This window comes from Theropithecus gelada, chromosome 14, assembly GCF_003255815.1.
Source record: "Theropithecus gelada isolate Dixy chromosome 14, Tgel_1.0, whole genome shotgun sequence".
Lineage (NCBI taxonomy): Eukaryota > Metazoa > Chordata > Mammalia > Primates > Cercopithecidae > Theropithecus > Theropithecus gelada.
The window spans coordinates 64495735-64518462 of record NC_037682.1 but is presented as its reverse complement, the minus strand read 5'-3'; the positions used below and the strand labels follow the sequence as shown (position 1 = coordinate 64518462).

Below are 22728 nucleotides of genomic sequence, written 5' to 3'. Positions count from 1 at the left end.
CAGCCAGTGGGGTCCTGTCAGCACCCTCTCAGTATAGGCTGAGGAAGGAAGACCCTGTTCTTGCCCCAAGGGTGGCAGTGAGAAGGAGTCAAGGAAGGGAGTCCCAGGTCAGGCACCGGAAGTGCTGACAGGTCCTCCCCTGTGTGTGAGGCCACAGTCCAGCCTCGCAGAAGGCCAGCCCAGTTGTCCAGTGTCTCACTGCCTCCTGGGTCCTTTCTATGCCTCAGCACCCAGGCCAGAGTTGGGAAGGGGTCCAGGCTGCAGGGGAGGGTTTCCTTCCAGAGTGCCCACCTCGATAGATCCTTAGAAGCCCCGTACCACTGCACAGGTCCAAGGGCTTCCCCTGCCTGATAGGTTCACAGACCAAAGCTGGCCCTGGTCACACAGCACAACGGGGCCTGAAATCAGGCTTCCTGATTCCCAGTCCTGGGTGTTCGTTGTTGCCCACAACCTCCCCCACTTCCCCTGGGACACCTGAGGGGCAGGAGTGGAGGCGGGACTCAGGTTAGGGAGCAGAGCCTCTGTCCATCACCCCTCTGTCTTCCTCCTCCCACAGGCCAGAAGCAGGTGTGGTGGTGGCAGCTGCCCCCAGTCCTCCACAAGGCTCCATTGTCTCTGGCAGGGAGCCCCTCCCCAGCTGCAGGCCCGAAATGTGCCTCCCTGGACCCTCCTGTCATGACCACCCGCTTCCTCCTGCTGCTCCTTCCCTGGTCTCATCTGCACTTGCCCTTGGGCCCTCCCCATCCCTGTGAGGTCTCCGTCTGTGGCTCTCTCTGGGTTTAAGCCTCTCTCCAGTGAAAGTTAGATTTGGAAGGGCCCTGGGGGATCACCAAGTCCAACCCTTTTATTCTTCCGATGAGGAGGCCAGCTCAGAGAAGGGAAGGTCCTGTCCAAAGCTGCACAGTAGGCTAGGGCACAGCCCAGTGCCATGCTCCCTTCTGCGCTGGGCCATGCCCTTGGCATCAGGCGTCCACGGTTTGAGGACTGACTGTGATGATCAGCGCTAAGCACACAGGCACCTACAGAAACGTGGTGGGGGGCTTCTCTCCTCAGCCCTTCTTCACAGCCCTGAGCTGCCCTCCCTTCCCCTTCTTTGCCCAGCTCCTCTCTCCTTCACTATCCCTGCTGTCTGCTGACTCCTGCCTCTGGCAGACACTTTCCTTGGGACACAGACTAGAGCTCAGGCCTCCATGACTGGGATGCACACCCATGCGCCCAGACACAGACCCACAGACATGTGCAAGCATATCACGGGGTCTATAAATCCCAGCTGAAAACTGGTCAGACCATCAGGAGGCCACCCTGGAACCCAGTATCCTCTTCCTGTCAGGCCTCACACACCTCCTCTAGGAAGCCCCTTAGGACCCCTGAAGACTGTCTTCATCCAACTAGCCCCTTTGTGACAACTGCACTCTGTGAACCTATGTTCCTCCTGTGACTCAAAGGGCAAGGCTGAGTCCCCCCTTCAGTCCTGGGGCCACTCCTTCAATGTCTCCAGGAGGGGTTCAGCTTCCTGTTGCTGGGTGGGGAGAGCCCTGAGGTCCCCACAGGACATGGGACAATGAGGAGGAGGTGACAGATGAGAGGCTAACTCTTCCCTAAAGCAGACTCTACCCTCCCCTGACCTCCCTGGCTGGTGGCTTGGACACAGCCCTGGCCTGTTGGGCCCTTAGGACTAGGGTCCTGGTCTGACCCCACAGTGCGGAGGTCTGGGAATCAGAAGCCCTGGTTCTCCAGCAGCAGTTCTCTAACTGGCGGCTAGGGAGTCCAGGCCTCCAGGGCACTGGTAGGTTATTGGCGGGTTGGTGCAGATTCCAGTATCCAGGAGGGGTGAGCTGAACTTCTCTGGCCTGGGGGGCCTGTGTACAAGAGATAGGAGAGTGGTAAACACAGGCTGGGTGGGATTATGGGGAGCTGGGAATACCTAGCTGAGACTCCCCTTATCCTAGCCACTTTCTCCACACTTGAAATTGGCTGGACGGGGAACCAGAAGTTGGGTGGAGTTGGGGAGGGACAGGAGCCAGCAGCCTGCCTCCACCTCGGGGCAGTGCCTCTGCTGGGGGGCAGGAACCTGTCCTGGGAGTGATGGGAGGCCTGAGGGGGGAGCTGGATTCTGCCATGAAACTGGCACTCCCTCCTGTCAGGGGAGGGGAGGGGCTGTCCCTGGCTGCTCAGCAGGTGGCCCATCTGGCTGTGGGTGGAAAAGAAGACTCAGGCTTTGTGGATAAAAGGGACGGCCCTGGGGTCAGGCACTTATCTCAACCCTCGTCATTTCCTCTTTTCCTCTGCCGGACACAGCTGGGTGAGTGGGGTCATTGCACAGAGGGAAGGAACAGGCCAGGGCCAATACATACCAGGCCCTACAGGAGAGTCAGGCACATGGGTGACCTCACCACACCCTGGGCTGCAGTCAGCACCTCATAGAGGCCCAGCCACACACCACAGTCACTGCGGGAGATGGCCACACCTAGACCATCACACCACACACAGACCAAGTCTCCCGAGGTGACACTCAGGCCCAGCTGCAGGCGCAGCTAAGAGGGAAGACCCTGCAGGAAAAAGGGACATGTGGGACAACCAGACACCCTGCCTCGGCCACACCACAAGCCTCCTCACACCAGGTGCAGCTCCTGTCACCCCTACGGTCAACCCAAGGAGAGCCAGAGATTCCAGCAGTCGTGGGCAGGTATCCAGTGCCCAGGCGAGAAGAGGGGGACACCAGCAGGGAACCCAGAACCTCCTCCATGCCAGACTGTGCCCTCCCCCCAGCTCACAGAAGGAGCGCCTCAGGCTGTTTATTTCCTAGCAGGGACTAGCAGGGATGGGTGTCTCATCCCCCTCCCCCTCCCAGTCCCCACCACACGATGCTGAAGCTGCCAAATCAAATCAGCCCCTGCACCCGCGCCAGGCTGGCATGGCGGCCAGCAGCTGACGGGAACGAAGCCAGGCTCAGAATATCCCGCCGCCTGTCCGATGCCTGGGTAGGCTTGTTGGGTGGGGGTGGAGAGGGGCAGCAGCCTGGCAGCCAGGCCCTAGGCAGTGCCCCTCAGAGAGGCTGGGGGTTTGGAATGCCGCGGGATGGTGGGCTTCTGGAGAACGAGTGAGCAGGTCCCTGTTGTGTCTCCAGGCTGCTGTGGCAATGTCTCCACCGCCAGCATTCCAGGAGCTGTGGAAGTGGTGCTGGTGGGATACAGGCTGGGGGATCTGATCCCAGTCCAGATGACTGGGTGCCAGGCTGGGGCGGGGGCTCCCACATGCGCTCACATTCATTTGAGACTCACAACACCTGGGCTGGAAGCCCCTTGGTTGTCTGTGAGTAAAGGCCCAACTCACTGTGGAGGCCCAGTGACTATGTGAGGTGGACATTATGGATCCCGTTTTACAGATAGGGAAACTGAGGCTTAGAGAGGGCTAGTGGAGCTCCCTGGAGAGAAGCAGAAGTGGAGGAGGCCTCAGAAAGAGTAAAGAGGTGGTCATTTCCACTCCTTAGGAGCCCTAGGTGGAAAGAAGGAATATGGCTCTGTCCTCAGAGTCAAGGAACAGAGAATATGGCAGAGCCACAGGTGCCTATGGGAAGCAGAGAATAAGGAGGGAGTCTGGGGAGAGAGCAAGGTGCAAGCGGGCAAGGCTTCCTGGAGGAGGGGGCCATCCATGGGCCTGCTGGGGGCTAATGGGAGGGCAGGCTAGGGAGAAGGGGAGAAGGCCTGGCCGGCCTCAGCTCCTGACCTTCTTGTCTCTGCAGCCAGCCTGGACCCCCTTGCAAAGGAGCCAGGACCCCCAGGGAATAGAGACGACCGACTAGAGGTGAGAGCTCAGTGGAGGGAGAAGTGGGTGGGCTTGAGGGAGTGGGGCGCAGACTGAAGATCAGTCTGAGTGGTGCCCTCACCCTTGGGAGGACGGGGAGGCTGGAGTCATATCCCAGCCCCAGCCCTCCAGACTAGGACCACCCCCATATCAAGGCCAACTCCCCTCACCCCATATATCCCCAGCCTGGAAGTCCTCCCATGAGGATTCCTCCTCCCAACTCACCTGGGAGTCACTCCAGACTACTCCCTTGTCCTCCACACCCTCACCCAACAATTCCCTGTTGATTCTCTGCCCTGAGTATTTCCCGAGTTCCTCTCCTCTCCATTCCGCCCCCTGCTTGGGTCCAGGCCCCCTCAACTCTCCCCTGGGCCACTCACTGGCTGCTTGCTTTCAGTTTCCCCCATCCTCCACGTGGCCACCAGGAGGATCTTTCTAATGCACAGACCTGAACTTGTCACTCTCTTGCCCCAGAATCCTCCATACTCCCCATCCCCATGTCCCCCCTCTGCAACCCCAGCCTGGCCATTGTCCCCCTTCATCCATTGCTGCCTCCCCCAAACTACTCCCGCTGGCCTCTTCCCCTCTCAGCTTCCTAAATCCTTCGGGGATCAGCTCTAGCCTCCTCTCCTCTGGGAAGTCCTCTCTACCCCTTGACCACGGGACCAAGCTCGCTCATGCTCCCTCCTCTGAGCTCTCCTGCCCTGGCAGTCAGATGCTGGGGTGCTCTGCTGTCTGTCGCCCACTGTGCTGTGCCACGAGCACCCTGTTTTCTCCATCACGTGACTCTGTATGTGTGTCTGCCTTGCCTTCTCTGCACTGTGAGCTCCTTGAGCCTGGGGACTATGCTTTCTTCATTCCTGAACCTTCTACCACCCTTGGATGGGTACTGGTGCAGCGCTCAGCCCGCGCATTTCCTGCCCTGTGAGGGGTGCCATCCCCACCCCCCAACCATGCCTTCCTTCCCTGTGAGGGGTGCCTCATAGGAATCTTCAGTGCTCAAAGGGGCCTTGATGAGCAAACAAGGTGGGCTGCTGATGTTGATTGGCACAGAGGAGGGTGTGTGTGTGTGTGTGTGTGAACTGGACCCACAGCCAGAACAGCAAGAGTCTGCTCAGGCCCAGCTGAGAGGGAGAGGAAGATGCTGCTTGTATCAGTGTGTGCCAGGAGCCTTCGACACCCCCGTTGTTTAATTCTTACAACATCCCTATGAGGTAGGGGCTGCCATTATTCCTGTTTCACATTTGGGGAAGCTGAGGCCCAGAGGGGTCATGCAGTGAGTGAATTGGAACAGAACTAGGAGTGGAGCCTAGAGGTGTCTCAGGCTCGAGGCTCACTCTTTCCGGGCCCCTGAGTAAGATGTTGCCCACACAGGGCCTGGTGCACAGGAAGGGCTCAGCACAGGTTCCCAGCTGGGACACAGGGCCAAGACCTGAGAATGTGCCTCCAAGTGGGACTGGGCCCTGCTGCTGGGAGCTGGCAAAGGGAGATGGGAGGGGAGGGCCTGGAAAGCCATTATTAATTTATTTACTGCCATGGCATTCCCCATGGGGCGGGGCTCCCCCCAGAGCTGGGACAGATGGTGTTCCTGGGAGCCTGCAGTGTCTCAGCAGCCTCGGCCACACGCCAGGAAAGACTGGATTTGTCATCCACCCAGGGAGCCATGAGAGGAGGGGCCTTTGGCGAAGCTGAGACCCTCCTGGGCAACCAGGGCTGTGCCCCGAGGGAAGGAGTGTGGCTCCAGGCTCCCTGCTTTGCCTCTGGGGCAGCCCCTGCTGCCTAGGCCATAGGTCTGCCCTCTGCAGGTTCAAGTTCTGCTCCTTGTTCAGCTCCACTGGCCTCGTCCTTCCCATGAAGCTTCCCTAGGTCTGCCCCACCTACTCCTACCCCTGTATTCTCTCTGCCTTTCCTTGAGCTGGGTCCTGCTGCCTCCTCCCTCTGATCGAGGATCCGAAGCCATGAGCTCCTCAGCCCTCAGCTCTGTCCTGACCCCATCCCCACACCTATCCCAAAAACAGTTAGTGTCTGCCTGGGCTCTTGGCAGGGCCTGCTGGATTTCTGGGTTCTGCCAGCACCCCACCCGAGTGCCCAGGCCTATACTCAACCCTGCTGGGAAGAGATGGGCTGCCTGAGGGGATGCTCCCAACATTGAGAGGGCAAGACTGGAGAGAGTGGGGACCTGAGGGCATTGCTCAGACCATAGGGACAGCTGGAGGGAAAAGGGACTGGGGAGCCTGAGGGGCCCTATTGTCAGGGTGGAGCTGGGAAGCCAAGATGGCCTCATATAGTGGAAAGTCACGGGGTCAGATGAGCACAGGTTCAAGTCCCAACTCCCTTGCTTGCTAGGTGTGTGGCCTTGTGCCTGCCACTTAATCAGCCTGAGTGTCAGTCTCCTCACCTGCCAGGCAGGGATAAGAACCTCTATCATGGCCGGGCACAGTGGCTCATGCCTCCCAACACTTTGGGAGGCTGAGGTGAGCGGATCACAAGGTCAGGAGATCAAGACCATCCTGGCTAACATGGTGAGACCCTGTCTCTACTAAAAATACAAAAAATTAGCTGGGTATGGTGGCGGGTGCCTGTGGTCCCAGCTACTCGGGAGGCTGAGGCAGGAGAATGGCATGAACCCGGGAGGCGGAGCTTGCAGTGAGCCGAGATCGTGCCACTGCACTCCAGCCTGGGCAACAGAGCGAGACTCTGTCTCAAAAAAAAAAAAAAAGAAGAACCTCTATCATTATTGGACGTAACCACTGTTATTCGACATTACCAAAACAGAGCTGTTGGGAGAAGTTACAAAACTTGTATGTGTGGGGTGCCCGGCGCAGGCCTGGCACATGGCAGGTCCTTGGGGAGAGTTAGCCTCCTCCCTGTTCCCTCAAGGGTGCCATCCTTAGAGCCAGGACTAGGCTGTACCCCTGTGAGACAGGGTGCTCCGCAGAGCTGGGCTGAGGCTTATAGAAGTTCTATGGGCATGGCATGCTCTCCTGGCACTGGCTGGGTAGCAGCCAAGAGAGCAGAGCTGCCAGACCCAACCCCACCAAGCAAGCATGTGTTCAGCACACCCTCCTGGGATGGTTCCCTAGCCCCTATGCCAGCAGCTGGCTTGGAGGAGGGGCTCTTCCAGCTCAGCCTGGCATCCTCCTTCAGGGCCAGGCCTCCGTGTCATTACTGCCTCTCTGAAAGCTGGGGCTGGGGCTGTTCAAGTTGGTGAACTGAGCACGGTGAGTCAATGCCCTCTTTGTGATGGCTCTCAGGGCCCAGGTGGGGGCTTGGGAGCCCTAGCTGGGGTGGGGGCATGGGGAGAGGCAGACGTGAATGAGGGCACTGTCGTCCACAATAAGTACAGAAATGCACCGCCCAACACCAGCTCCTCTATTGCTGCCCTTGGGACAAAGACCACACCCCTTGGCAGGGCACTGCTGGCCTTGTCTGCTGGGTCCCCTCATGTCCCCTCATGTCCCCTCATGCCCTGAGACATCCAGCGCTCCAGCCACATTGTTGTGTTTACTCCCAGCACACAGCAGCTCCTCCTGCCTCCCTGCCTTTGCTCACACTGACCACCTGTCTGGAACACCTTTCCTTTCTTTCTCCACCTACTCTCTTTTCAAGGCCCAGATGAAATGTCACCTCCTTTGTGACGTTCTTTCAGACTAGTCCCTCCACCTCAGGCCGAGCCAGTCTCCTCCCTTCCCTGGGCACTCACAGTCCCCATTTCCCTGAGCCCACAGTTGGGAAACCTGTTACCCCACATGGTGCTATGGGTAATGTGTCCTTCCCCATGGGATTGTAAACATCCAGGAGACAGAGACTGAGGCTGAGTCTTCTTTGTCTCTCTTGGGCCCGTGTGGTGCCTGGTAAAGGCCTGGTATACAGTAGATGCTCAATAAATACTTCTTGAATGAACAAGAGTGGCCGTGAGTAGGGCTGGAGTAGTTCCAAGAAGGGGCACAGTTGGGTTGGGTGGTCTTGGAGACTTGGAGGAGGCAACCTTGGAACTCTGAAGGATGGAGAAGGTCAAGGGCACTGACTGAAGAAGCCAGAGAGCAGCTAGGCAGTCAGAGAGGTCTGTGAGGTCAGCTTCTGACACCAGCAGCTGAGGACAACCAGGACGAGAACAGGACTGGGAACAAGCAGATAGAGGAGCCTGGAGCAAGGACTCAGCCCCAGAGGGGTCTGCAGGAGACTGGCTCATGCTCAGAACCCAGCTCCAAAACGCTCTGCCTGTGAGTCCTGGGCTGAGGAAGGCTTGATGCCAGTCAGGGTGAGGCTGAGGCCGCCAGTGAATATGTGGGCCCAGCTGCGGGGGTAGCACTAGGCAGGGGCGGGAGCCAGGCTGGAGGGGGTATTGCCATTGCTGCTGTGGGTGCAGCAGGGCTTCACTGGGGAAGGAGCAGCCTGTGCAAGAGTGTGGGCAGGAATGGGAGGGGCGAAGGCTCTGAGTATAGGAGAACAGCTTACCAGCAAGGAGCCCTGGGGTGAGGCTGGAGGGGCCGCACTGGAGGCAGCACTTTTCAGCTTATCTAACATTCTCGAGTGAGTGCTCCTAACTGCCAGATGTGCTGCCTCCTCCTGATTCTGCACATCAGGAGCCAGTGGCCTCTACAATGCCCCATGGCCCCAAGGGAGTGGATGCCAACAAGTTGGCCATAGCATCTGGCATCCATGGGGGTCCTGAGGCCCTGCCACTTGTCTGTGCCCACCTGTCTGGCTGCACGGGCCCCGGGCGTGCAGGGACCTGGGGCCGGGGAGGCGGTCTCAGCTACCACTCCAGCCTGTCTCTCTGCCTGCCCATCCACTGTCCACACCCCTGGCTGACTGAGCAAAGACAGAGATGGGCATCTCAAGTCCTGCCATCAGAGAAGCCTAGTCCAAAGGAGGAGGCATCACGCACGAGGGACTTATACCCAGAGAAGACACACACTGAGACCAGGCCAGGCTTGCAGGCAGGCCTAGGCCCAGGGAGGGCCAGCCCCGTCAATGACCTGGAGTTGAGACTTAGGGAAAGGCAGGAGCTGGCTCAGAGGCGCAGGCAGGTTGATGGCAGTGCCCAGGCCAGATGCTGCGGCCCAGGGCTGAGGTTCCTCCAGCTGGCCCTGCCCCCCACAGTCCCGCCTGGCCTTTGGCTGTAAACACTGAGAGAACAAGTTCCGTTTCCCGGGAAATATTTATCTCAGGCTGTGTGAGAAGCGTGTGCTCTGGCCTCCATATGTCCTTCCTGTAGACTGGCTGGGGCAGAAGGAGAGGGGGCTTGGCAGCGCCTTTTTTAGGGGCAGTCCATGGGGCTAGGAGGGAAAGGTGTGCCAGAGGCCCCTGCCTAGAGCCTGAGTTCGAGTGCTGGCTGAGGGAGAGGTGGGAGCAGATGGGAGAGAAGCTTGTTTTCTCCAAACCCCACAGATGTCCTCCGCCTCTCTCACATTCCTTTCTTCTTCCTGGTCCATCCTGTCTCCTCCAGGTTCCGCCTCCAGCCTGGTGTCCCCTCCTCAGGCTGCCTTTTCCTCCTCCTCCTCCCTGTTTCCTGGCTCTCAGCCGCTTCGTCTGGGAAGTCTTCCTCAACTTTAAACCCTCGAACCCTTGTCCTCTGCCCTCCATCTCCCACTTCTCAGGCTTCCAGCAGCTTCATGTGGAGCCCCGTAGATCAGCATTGGGCTGGTCCTGTCCGCCAGTTGTTCAGCCACTGTAACAGCTTTGTGCAGGCTGCCCTGGAGCCCTGTTCTGGGAAGCACAGTCCTGGACACCCTGGGACTGGGTCAAGGCCCAGAGCTGATCTCCTCTGTCCATCCCAGCAGAGCCAGCACCAGTGTAGACACATGGGGTATCCAGGTTGGTGGACTGGGGGAGGATGGAAAGTCCCATGGATCCAGCCAGAATATTAGAGTGGGGAGGCAGAGGGCCCAGGGTTCCTGCTGGCCAGCCTCTGGGCTTAGGGGTGTGTATCCCAGACAGGCCAGGCCTGCCGGGGGCCCTGACAACAGGAAATCCTTGAAGGAACAAGCAGAGGCTGAGGACTCTGAGCACAACAACAGGAAACAGCCGTGACACGGGGCAACAGCCCTGGCGACTGCCCAGTGGGGTGGGGACGAGGGGCCGAGCTTGTGGGACCCAGGGTGATGCCAAGAGGGACAGTGAGACACTGTGGGACAGGGGGCATTCTGCACGTATGACACGGAGCTTATGACATGTAATGTCAAGTATGTGACTATGATCACAGTGTACTGTGTGGTGTGTGGGTGAGTCACTGAGTATGTGACACTGGGTGTGAGGCACTCTATGATAGCAGATGTGTACACAGTGGCTGTGCCACCAAGTGTGTGACACTGTGACACTGTGTGATATTGATTGTGTGATGCTGATACCAAGTGTGTGACATTGCACATTGCCTGCTACCACATATGTGATACTGCAAGTGACAATGAGCACATGGAGGCTGTGACTCCATGAGAATAAAATACAGAAACATGAGCAAATGATGCTGCAGTAGGAGGTATGGTCCTGAGTCTGTGGCTCGAGTGTCTGACACTGAATTGTGATACTGAGTGTGTCCCAAACATATGATCTAGTGAGGCTGAGTGTGCAAAGGAGTGACATAGAGTGAAAGCAAGTGTGTGGAAGTGGGCGTGTGATGCTGTGTGACCCTGGGCCTGACATTACATGTGTGATACTCTGTAATGGTTGTGACAATATGCAGTGTGCACACACAACACTGTGTTGGGCACTGTCATGGGAAGGCACCGATGGGTTCAGGCAGGAAAGTAACACCGTCCAAAGGATGATTTTAAAAGATTGCTCTGGCCGGGTGCAGTGGCTCACACCTATAATCCCAGCACTTTGGGAGGCTGAGCCGGTTGGATCACCTGAGGTCAGGAGTTCAAGACCAGCCTGGTGAAACCTCATCTCTACTAAAAATACAAAAATTAGCCAGGCGTGGTGGCAGGTGCCTGTAATCCCAGCTACTCAGGAGGTTGAGACAGGAGACTCACTTGAACCCGGGAGGCAGAGGTGGCAGTGAGCCAAGATTGTGCCATTGCACTCCAGCCTGGGTGATGAGCGAAACTCCACCTCAAAAAAAAAAAAAAAAAAGAAAAGAAAAGAAAAGAAAAGAAAGAAAAGAAAAAGAATACTCGGGTTGCAGAGTATGTATGTGTGCGAGTGTGCACGGTGCGTGGCAGGGGAGGGGAGATAAGTTAGGGGGAGGCAGATAGGAGGTGGGCAGAGCAATTGGAGGCTCCTGCAGCTGCCCAGGCAGGAGATGGTGGTGCCTGTGCTAATGGAATGGCAGAAGAGTTAGAGATATGGAGCAACTTTGGAGATATTTGAAAGTAGAAATGACAGAACTTGCTGATAAATGAGAAGATGAGCAAGAGGGAAAACCAGAGAACAATTTTCAGGGTTCTGGCTTGAAGAACCAAGCGATGGATGGTGGAGATGTTTCTGAGATGGGCAAAGGCAAGGGGGAGGGTCAGCACTAGTGGGGTGGGAAGACAAGGAGGCAGAAATTGAGTGAACTGTTTTGGACATATTAAGGGAAGCATCCAGATGAAGGTGTGCAGTGGGCAGCAGGGCCAGGCTGGGGATACACCTGGGAGTCGACAGGCATGGGGGTTTGTTAAGGTCGTGGACCTGGCTCAGATAATGGAGAAAGGGAGCTTGGCAACAGAAGATGTGGGGACTGAGGACCAAGCCTTAAACCCTTATTCCATTGTCTAGAGGCCGGGGAGGTGAGAAGGAGCAGCAATGAGACAGAGCAGGAGGGCTAGGGAGGCAGAGGAGAACAGGGGTGTGAAGTCAGAAGCCAAGCTGGCAAAGAGGCTCAAGTGGGAGGGAGGGACGGTGTGTGGTTGGTGCTGGCCCACAGGCAAGATGGGAACTGGAAGCTTGTGCTGTGCTGGGCCCTGTGGGTGAGTCAGGCTAATGGGAGCCATTTCAGTGATGTGCTGGAGCCAGAAGTCAGACTGGCCTGTGTGGGATAGTCACGGAGGTGAAGACGTGAGCCTGCAGAGCCCTTTGGAGATGTTGGGCTGTGAGGGCTGCAGAGAAGGACATGGTCACTGAAAAGGGACATTACATTTTTTTATTATGGATGATTTTAAGCAGACACAATACCAGAGAGAATAATATAAAAAACTGCCATATACTCATCACTCCAGTTCAACAGTTGCTGGGATTTGGCCTCATTTCTTCCTCTCTTCCCCACTACCTGTTCTTTCATTTTTCTTTGCTTAAGCTTTTTTTTTTTTTTTTAAATTGTGGTAAAATGTACATAACCTAAACTTTACCATCATAACCATTTCTAAGTGTACAGTTCAGTTGTGGTAGGTACATTCACACTGTTTTGCCACCAATCTTCAGAATTCTTTCTTCCTCTCAAACTGAAACTCTGCACCTATTATACAACAGCCCCCCATCCTCTTCTGTCTCCAGCTTCTGGTACCCACCATTCTACTTTCTCTCTTTATGACTTGGACTACTCTAGATACCCCAAATAATTGGAATCATGTGGCATTTGTCTTTCTGTGACTGGCTTTTAAGTTTACTTAGCATAACGTCCTCAAGTTTTACCCATGTTGCAGCATGCGACAGGATTTCCTTCCTTTTTATGGCCACATAATATTCCAGTGTATGGACAGATCACATCCGTCCAGCACCAGACACTTGGGTTACTTTCACATTTTGGCTATTGTGAATAATGCTGCTATGAATGTAAGTGTACGGATATCTCTTCAAGATCCTGCTTCCAGTTCTTTCAGATGTATACCTAGAAGTAGGCTTGCTGGATCATACAGCCATTCTATTTTTTGGTTTTTGAGAAACTGCTGTACTGTTTTCTGTACCTTTTTACATTCTCACGGACAGTTTCTCCACATCCTTGCCAAAATGTGTTCTTTTCTTTTTTTTTTTTTAAATGGTAGCCATCCTAATGGGTATGAGGTGACATTTCATTGTGGTTTTGATTTGCATTTCCCTAATGATTAGTGAAGTTGAGCATCTTTTCATGTGTGGGTTGGCCACTTGTATATCTTCTTTGGAAAAATGTTGATTCAAGTCCTTTGCCCATTTAAAACATTGGGTTGTTTGCTTTTTTGTCATTGTTGAATTGTAGTTCTTTATATATTGCAGATATTACCTTTTTATCAGATAAAAGCTTTGCAAATATTTTTCTCCCATTTCATGGGTTGCTTTGCTGAAATATTTTAAAGCAAATCCCAGACGTGATGTCATCTCACCAAAGGTAGACTTTTTTTTTTTTTTTTGGTTGGGGGAGCTTTCCGGTGAAGACTGAAAAACCTGCTAGACAAATTCTAAAATAGATGAAACGTTGGATTTTTGTTTTTTAAGGCTAGGAGGTCCTGGATGATGCTGAGATGTAACAGTGACACAGAGCCAGTGTGGAACTGTGTCTGGTGCTGTGTGAGGGTCACATGGTGGCTTTGGGAACATGGGTGCAGCACTGAAAATATAGGAGACTCCGAGTGAGGGTGACAGTGAGAGATCACTGTATGTGTGGCCCTGTGACAACCAGTGATGTGGGACAGTGGGACGCTGTGGACACTGAAATGACTGTGTGTCACCAAGTAGGTGGGACCTGCTCTGTGAAGGCCACAGGGATCATGTCTCCTTGCGTCGTCCTGGTTGATGAGTGTGACATAGTGCAGGACTCTGCATGACAGTGAGAGGGACTGAAGCTGTGCTATAGGTGACAGGGCTGCATGTGATTCAGGTGGGCTCAGCCCCAGCCTCAGTTGCTGAGCATGGGAGGGAGCATGAACATTGTAGGGTAGATGAGGAGAAACATTGAATGGGGACAGAAATGGTGTCTGTGCCCAGATGCAAGCTCCTCTCTTCTCTGAATACCAGGAAGGCTTCCTGGAGGCAGGATGTGGGCATTTCAGCAGGATGTCGTAGGTGCTGATTAAGAGCAGGGCCTGTGGTGTCAGACAGCCCTGTCTAGGCTCTGACATTCAGCAAGTCATTTTATCTCTTGAGCCTCAATTTCCTCAAGTATAAAATGGGAGCTCTTGGGAGGATTACATGAAGCAGTGCTCCAATGCATGCAGTCTCTGGCACTTGGTAAATGCTCTATGGCCTCTTGGGGAGCAGCAACCTCAACACCTGCATCCCAGGCCCCCAAATAACAGGAGCACCAGTAGGAGCACAGTGAGGGTGCGCTGAGTGAGGCGTCCTCTTTTCTTACACCCACAGCCCTTCTCTCTCCCTCTCCCCAACTTCTGTCCCCTGCTTGGTGTTGTCAGCGATACCCCCTCCCACCCACTCACTCCTGCCCCCTCCTCTCCCCTGCCATCCTTACCACTGTACTGTCAGCCTCCAGCCCAGGCTCCTGCAGCTTCATTCAATTAGGCCGATGCAATTTACTCAAGAAAAAGTCCCATAATTTGGTTAATCACACCAGTGGGGAATCTGGTCCCAGTCGGGAGGGTGGGGGTGGATAGGAGTTCATACCCACAGCTGAGGCTAGGTGTCGAAGTGCCTGTCTTTTGGGACCTTTACCTGCTTTCTTGGGCTACTTTCAGGAGCCAACAGAGTCCAAAGCTTGGGTCTTCTCAAACCCAGCTACAGAGGCCTTGAAACAGAAGCCTGGACTTCCTGGGTTTGCTTGTATCCCTGGGAGGGTCCCTGCTGCTCTCTGGGCCTCAGTCTCCCTTTCCAAAAATGGGGGTGGAACTGGGGGGGTCTCAGAGGCCCCAGTTTGCCTAGCTCTGCATCCCAGCTCTGGTCAGTCTCCCTTGTGGCTTCTGAAGGGCCTTCTCCTGGGCCTTGGGGAGGGAGCGCTGAGGAGTAGGTGGAGAGGAGTGGGCCCCAGCGAAGTGAGGAGGGGTAAGTGTCCTCAGAGTCTCATCTGGAATATGTCTACCCCAGTCCTATAATTAGAGACCCTCTAGTTCCAGGCTGCACACCTGAAGGTGGGGCAGGAAGAAAGGAAGCTGCCCTTTCTTGGTCACCTGCAAGGCCAAAGCCTCTTAACCATGCAGGCTATACCTTGCACAGGAGCTCCAGCAGAGGTGGGGTGGCGCTCAAGCTGAGCCCGCTCTCCCTCACCAAGCCTTTCCCCTCAGGCCCGCATCTGCCCAGAGAATTGGGGTCCCTCCTTTCTAATGTGCACACAGGTGGCCCCAGCCCCCTGTTGGGAGTCAGCTTAGGCAAGGTTTGACAGCTCAGTTTAATCTTCTCAGCAGCTCTGGGGGAAGGGACCATTTTTACGGATGAGGAACTGATCCCAGGAAGGTCCAAAGACTTGTCCAGTACATATGGTGTGTGGCAGGGCAGGCAGATGAGCCCGCATCTGAGGGAGGCGATGGGAGAAGTGACAGGGGTGCACAGAGGAGAATTAGACCCTCTCAGATTCCACCACTCTCAGCCACACATTCACTCACCATTTGGAGACAAGACTAACCACCCACTAGTGCATTCACAGCTCCCCAGACAGCCACACACTCACTACACCACTGTCACATGGACACCAATGACCCGAATCACATATGCATAGTTGCAGGCCCACATGGTCACTCCCACGTGCAGATGGCCAGTGCACACACATAGACACGGGTACTTACACATGTTTACACTCTTACAACCCATGTGGGTTACAGATTCCCACAGAAACACAGACCTACATGCTTTCACACGGACATTCTCCCAGTGAGCCAGGGAACATAGTCTGCCATGATCATGTGATGGCCTGCAGGGACTCGCCACTATGGACCATTAATGGGCAGGCTGCACACTTAGGTCGCCAGCAAAGTGGGAGTTCTGCTTTGCTGGTGACCTAAGAGGAGAGGTCAGTTTTGATAAGTGTATCCAGAATTTTGCAGTCAGAAAAACCACACAAAAACTATTTTAATTTTCATTTCCAAGATAAAATTTAGTTTGAATTGTATAGAGGGTCCGAGGGTCTGGTGGGAGGGCATCATCCTCTTTTCAAGGCTTTGGGGGTCTAAGGGACCCATGGATTCACAACAGTCCCACAAAATATCCCAGGCGGACATATTTACCCAGCCCAGCGTATGCTTCTGTGTGTGTGTGTGCACTGCGTGCATCTCACGCTGGCTCCCAGATCTTCGGGATGTGAGGAAGGAAAGTAGGAGAGATTCCAGAGACTCCGGATGTTTGTTCTCTGGCTTCCTGGGCCCTCCAAAGGAAAACAACTCTGGATGCCAGCCTGCCTGGCTGGCTGGCTGGGTGGAAAAGTGGGCCGTGTTGAGAGGTGGGCTATATTGGGAGGTGGGCTGTGTGACAGCCTGCCTCAGCCCCTGTGGCCCTGCTGACCGGGACCCCGTGTAATGAGGCAGAGTGACCAAGGCCCATGGCCAGCATTCCGTGGGCTCATAGGCCCATCGCCTCCCCTCTCTGGGGCTTGGCGCTCTCATCTGAAAAATGGAGGCAGTGAGGAGGTGAGACTGGATGGGCTTTCCCCTGGAGACTGATTAGAGAGACAGAGACTCAGGCCCGGAGTCCAGAAAAGACAGCCAAAGCTGGGGAGGGCACATGAAGGGGGCAAAGAAGGTCCGGGTTCAGGGGAGTGCGTGGGGCCCCAGAGCCTGCCGTGTCTCCACCAACTCTTTCCTTCACTGGAGGAGGGCTCTGTGCCTTGGTGCCCCATCTGCCCAGGGCCCTGTGGCTCAACCTGTTGCTTGCTCTGTGAGGAGGACGGGAGAGGGATGAGAGTCCCAGTGATAGGTGGAGGACAAGACCAGGGGAGAGGGCTGGGGGCTTCTGGAGGACCAGAACAGGAAGAACAGGAGAGAAGAGAAGACACCACGGTACAGGAAATGGAGGAGCAAAGGCTTGGAGTGGGGAGGCTGGAGGGGTGCAGGGAATCAGGCTGGGGCACTGCAAAGAGGCCTGAGGCCAGAACAGGAAGAGCCTGGATGGAGGGAGTGAGCAGCCTCTCACCCTTAGCCCCCTGATGAGGTAAGATGACTGCGAGCCCTGCTCCAGGCTGTGTGCTGAGCATTTTGCTTGGAGCCTGTCACTCTGGAGGAGCAGAGGGGGTGTTCCCAGGAGCTATGACAGTCTTGTGCAAGGGAGGGACAGGGTCACATTTATGTTTAACAAAGCACTGCACTGGGAGAGAGGAGCTGAGGGACCACCTGGGGAGCATGGTGACTGGGACCCCAGAGGCCAGGCGTGCCCCAGACGGACCCCACTCAGAAAATTGCTTCTCCCTTAGCCCTTATAGAAGGGCTATTTTTAGGAACAATAAAAGTGCTCATACATTCCTGCAGGGGCAGGGAGAGGGAAGGGGGGCAGGAGTCAGTGCAGAGGAAGAGGGTGGACCCCTCTCTTCCCCCAACTCTGCCTTGGTCTTCAGGGGCTTCTCCTCAGGGGCTTCCCTAGCCAGCCCTGCCTCTCCAGCCCCCACCTGTCCCTGGGGTTCCCTTCCAGCTCTTATGTCTGTCCCTCTGCTTCTGAATTAGTCCTTGTTCTGACCCGTCCGGCTCTCTTTCTCATACTTCCACTTTCCCCCTCCCCCTGGGGTTTGGGGAACAGCTGGGATGGGCCAAGCTCTGATGAGAGAGCCAAATACAGTCATAGGACAAAGCAGCGGGAGGCTGTGGGACACACACGTGCCGCAGAGCACAGATACAGAGAGGTGACCAGGCACAGAGAGAAGCGGCCAAGCACCCAGGGAGGCTGAGAGGCAGGGAGAAAATGCACTGGGACAGTCAAGGAGAGTCCCAGGGCAGGCATCACTGGGCAGCCAGCTGCTGTGCCCTGCTCTCTGTCTTGTCCCTACAGAGACCAGCATGGCTGGGCTTGCCCCCCGTCCACCCCCACCAGCCCACCCCAGGCCAGCCCTTCCTCCCCGCCCTCTGCAGGCCCACACTAACCCTATGCCATGCCACCTCCTTCAGCATTTACCTCCCACACACAATGGGCACAGCGAGGAAACAAGAGACCCAGTCTCTGGCCTGGAAGCAGATGCTCAGCCCCACCTGACGTCCGAGAGGGCTCAGCCCATCCTCTGGCCAGGGCAGGTATTAGAGGGGCCCCAAAGACAAGCAGGACTCTGGGACAAGGTGTCCTAGTGTGGCCCAAAGGGCTGGGCTGAAGCATGGGTCTTCTGGCTCCAGGTGAGAGCCTGGGTGAGTCCTTCCCTGCCTCCTCTGGCCTTAGTCTACCCCATCAAGCTGGGATTGGACTCCATGAGGTCTAGGGCCCTGTAGACCCTGGTCCTGTGGGAATTCTCAGAAGGCCTGGGAGGAGGACAAGTGACCACACAGGAAGGCTTCCTGGAGGAGGTGACCTCACTCATAAAAGAAGGTGATGGTGACAGTGCTCCTCTTGGGGAAGACCTCTCCCTCCTGACCTGCTGCCCTGACCCGGTCACATGTGGAGATGATCCTGAAGCACAAAGGGCCTGCTGGCCTGCGGAGGTACCTGGGAGAGGTTGCCAAAGGCTCTCAGTAGGAGGCACCCCATTCCTCAGGCTCCTCTAAGACTGTCACTGTGCCAGACTGAGGAGGCTTTGAGAGGTCTCAGCTATCTCCCCTGCCTGGATCCTTGCTCCACACCCCTCTTCTCCCTGATGGCATGTAGCCCTCACAGTTTAGTAGTCCTGGGCACACAGGAGTTCACCCAGTCATTTACAGCTCAGCAAATACCTACCAACACCTATGAGGGGCTAGGTACTGCTGGAGACCCAGAGAGGGGCAGGACACAATCTCTGCCCTCCAAAAGCTCCCAGTCTGTTGTGGGAGCCAGAAGGGAGAGGGTGGCACTGCATTGATGCACACGGTGCATGCCATGGTGGTGGATGGGGGGCTGTGGGACCCCCAGGTGGGAGTGTCAGACTTGCCTGGAGAGGGAACAACAACAAACTCTCCCTGGAGGGGATCCAGAGAAGGGAAATCACTTGATTCATTCATTCATTCATTCATCCATCCATCCACCCATCCAATTATTCCTTTGGCCATCATTTCCTGAGGGATGTAAACTCTCTTCTGACACTGGCCCAGCGGGACACACAGTGTCCTCCTCCTCTCCTGCTTGAGCCACGATGCCTGCCTCTTGGAGGCTCCTGGACTTGCTTTGTCCAGCTCCCAACCCACTCTGAGGGGGTGAGGCTGAGGAGGGTGTACAGACATTCAGGGTCACCGAACTCAGAGCTGGAGGGTAGCCACCTCACCAGGGGCCCTTCTCAGGGCACAGGCTCCCTGGTGACAGAGCCTTGGTCCTTGCTTGCACACCTTTGGGGACTGGGAGCCCCCTCCTCCATCCTGCTCAGGAGTGTGCCTGCATCTGCCTCCTTGTGACTGTCCTGAACTGCCTCATGGGCCCCAGGCCAGAGGACAAGGAGAGCTAGAATGCCAGGTGACCAGGACGACCGTGATGGCATGGAGAGGGGGATGCTGTGATGTGTTTGGGAGGAAGTTTGTGGCGTCCAGAAGAATGTGGGCGGCAGGAATGGGAGCCACTCTCAGTTCTGCCCTGTAGATGAGGCAGCTGAAGGTGGGAGGGAGTGGGAGGAGATCTGATCCGGCTCTGCCCTGCTTGATCTGATATCTGCCTCGCAGGGCAGATATCCTCCCCCTCCCCACACTCAGCTCCTGCCTCCCTCCCTCTACCCACTCTGACTGTTCCCTCCTTTCCTGACTCCAGACTCTGGGCGAGGGACTGAGGGGATCCCAGTGAGTTTGGCACTCGGGGAACTGATCATGCAGACAACTCTTACCTTCCTTCTCCTGTTCTTTCCCTCTTCCCTTTCCTTCATCCATCCCGAAACCTAGCTCCTGATGGATCCAAGGGTGCAGGGGACAACCAGGAGGGCATTTTGGAGGAGGCAGGAGCTGGAGTAGAAGCTGGGACTGGCTTGGAAAGGGCGAGAGGCCCAGGTGGAGCTGCTTGTGGATGCTGGAAGGGAGGAGCCAACAGTGTGGGGTCAGGCTCCTGTGGATGGGGACACCCTTGAGAGGCGCCGGGACTGGCTCAGGTGTATTCTACAGTGCACGTGTCTCCAGTGTGGCTCGGAGGCTGGAGACGCGGCCCTGTTGGAGTAACAACTGAAGCCGGAGTCTGCGAAGGGTGGGCAGGAGGATAGAGGGATGGGGGCATGGAAGGGGAGGGGGTAAGTAGAGGAGGGAGGGGAGGAAGAGAAAGAGCGGGGAGGAGGAAAGGTCTCTGAGAGGTCCCTCCTATAGGACTGGGCTCCTGCGCTGCGAGTGGCCCCGTCCATACTACCTTGTTATCGGTGTCTCCCCACCACTAGCCTCGCTCTCTCCTTCCATCCCCAGCCTTTCCCCTCCAATGGGACCTTCCCTGGGGCGTCCCCTCATTGGCTGTTCTCACCTGAGCAATGCCCCTCCCCTTCAGTCCTTAGCCTCTTCACCTGTACAAGGGGATGACCCAAACAGGCACCTCTCAGGCTTGTAGGAGGATCCAAGATAGTGTCAGTGGGTCTCAAGGTGTGGCCCCCTGACCAGCAGCATCACTGTCATCTAGGAATGTTTGGAAATGCAAGTTCTTGGACCTCATCCCAGACCTACTGTATCAGAAACCCTGGGGGCGGGGCCAGCAATCTGCACTTTAACAAGCACTCTGGGTGGTTCTGGTGCACACGAACATTGGGGAATGCCTGGTGGAAAACCTCTAGCCACAGGAGGTGCTTGGGAAAGGTACCTTCCCCTTCCCAAAGCCTGATGCCTCACTCAAGCATGACTGACAGTTGGGCTAGTCCAGCTGCGTTCTGGCTCTCTGTCCTGTCTCCTCCTTCAGACTAAGCCTCCCAAGGGTTGCCAAGCCTCTTTCCTCTATTCTCCTGACCGTGGTCCAGCTCAGCCTCGTTGAGAGGGGTCTGGGGCTACAAGATCTTCACACTCACAGGCAGTTCCTCTTTGAGCATCCAAGGTACCAGTGTCTTTGAGAGGCGGCTCCTTGGCCAGGTGGCACACATGGGTGGGTGGGGAGGAAGGAGGAGGAACCACCGTGTTCTGCTTTCTTGTCTCTGACTCTGCAGGCTGGGTGTGCTGTGAGACTATGAGGAGGCATAGAGTCAGCTTGGGTGCTGGGCTGAGGCTCGGGGCCGAGGCTCAGCAAAAGGGGACTTCTCTGGTCTGAGCCTACAGGAGGCCTCCTTTGGGGCAGTTCTGCCAGTCACCCTGACTGGGCGGTTGTGCTTGCTAGTGCCAGACCCGTGCTGGGCACAGAGGTCGATAAGTTCTCCTGTGCCCTTGAAGGGCCCCGTCCTCTGGGAAGATAAGAGACTATGTGCATTGCCCACCAGAACAGGAGGGAGGAAGCAAAAGAGGCATAGATGACACTTGCCTGGCACCCCCTGTTTCCCCTCTAGCTGCCTTCCTGGGTTCACCATTCTGTGGGTGCTTCTCTTGAGTTAGGTGCTTTCTCCCCATGTTCTCAAGGTGACTATTTGGAGGTTTGTGGGAGGAGTGGGCTGGAGACACAAGAGTAGGTGGGGGCAGGAAGTATGCAGGAGAGAGAGAGATGGAGAGTGGGAGGAGAAGCTATGAGAGGAAGAGAGGACGCGGAGGTGGGAAAAGACGTCAAGACTCCTGGAGAGGAACAGGAGTGCAGGCTGGGACAGAGGTGGACGTCGGCCGAGGGAGGCAGGGAGGGAGGCAGGTCCACCTGAAAGGAAGGGAAGGGGTGATGGACAGAGAGTTTGTGGACTCCAAGGTCCTGGGGGGATCTAGAAGGACCCCTCCCTTTAGAGAAGGGGACACCAAGGCCCACAGAGAGAGGAGGGCCTCGCAGAGGACCTAACGCAAGCAGAGTTGCATGAATCAGTGTGAACGGACAGTCCCAAGAGCACAGCTGGACCTTGGGAGGTACTTGACTCTTGAGTTTGATGTTATTGCCTTCCTGTAGGCCAGTGTGAGGGGCACTGTGAGGCTTCCTTGTAGAGAAGGAGGCATGGAGCCAGTGCCAGGCAGCGGGGAGAGCCATAGGAGGACCTGTGGAGATGGGGAAAGGCATAGAGACTCGTGGAGAGCTCTCCATAAGGAGAGCATCTTATGGCAGTGACCCCAACCCTCAGGAAGGGCGTTGGTCTTGTGCTTGTGGCTCCAGAGGGGGTAAGACCAAGGTCTCTGGTTTCATAGAATCTTAGGCTTTAAGAAGGAGTTAGAAGTAATTTAGTCCAGACCCTCTCCTCTCCCCAGATAAGTGCAGAAATGCAGATCCAGCCCAAGGCTGAGCCGCAACCCTGGCTTCAGAGGAGGCCTGACTCAGAACAGGCTCCCCTTTCTTGGTATCTGGGGTGAATGAAAGATAAGTCCTTGGTAATGGTGCTGTCTGTGGTGCTGACTGGGCCCTACCTCAGACTACAGAGCTGCAGGTGGAGCTGGGGAGAGCAGAAAGGCTCCATCTATCCATCTACCCACCCATCCAGCCACCTATCTACCTATCCACCCACCCACTCATCTGTCCAGCTTCATTGAATTAAACTACAAAACCATAGAACTATATGCTGCAGAGCTAGAAAGATCCATTTTTTAGTAACGAGAGAACTGAGGCTCAGAAGAGGAAAGTTGTTGCTTAAGGCCACACAGAACTTATGTAGTCAATGTGGGACAGGACTGGAAATTGTGGCTCTTTCCTACACACCACAAGTTCTCCCCTGTGGTCTGGGAAATTGCCTGGCTTTTATGCTGATATCTATACTGATATTTGTTCCAAAAAGCTGTGAAGGCAGGAAATGTGACTTCCTTCACCCCATCTCGAGCCTGAGTTTGTGTATGTGTATATGTGTGTGTGTGTGTGTGTGTGGTGTGCATGCATAAGTGCAGCCTTGTGTATGCATTGAATATATGATTGCCTTTTGATCTGTCTGTGTGCATGTTTATGTGAGAGACTGTGCATATACATATGAATAGAGGTGTGTGCGTGGCAATATGTATTTGTGTGGCATGTGTAGATGGGCATGTGAGCAGGTAAAGCTGTGTCTGTATTTTT

The 22728-nt window shown here is 55.6% G+C and overlaps 1 protein-coding gene and 1 non-coding gene across 3 annotated transcripts in view; one reads left to right on the top strand and one right to left on the bottom strand.

Moving 5' to 3' along the window:
- The window catches only part of PDE2A (phosphodiesterase 2A), a 100244-nt gene that overhangs the window by 40211 nt on the left and 37305 nt on the right, over nucleotides 1-22728 (top strand). The gene's annotated exons all lie outside the window — the stretch shown is intronic.
- Nucleotides 13059-13120, bottom strand: LOC112607454. The gene has a single exon (XR_003115800.1). It is a non-coding gene; the product is annotated as a U7 small nuclear RNA (small nuclear RNA).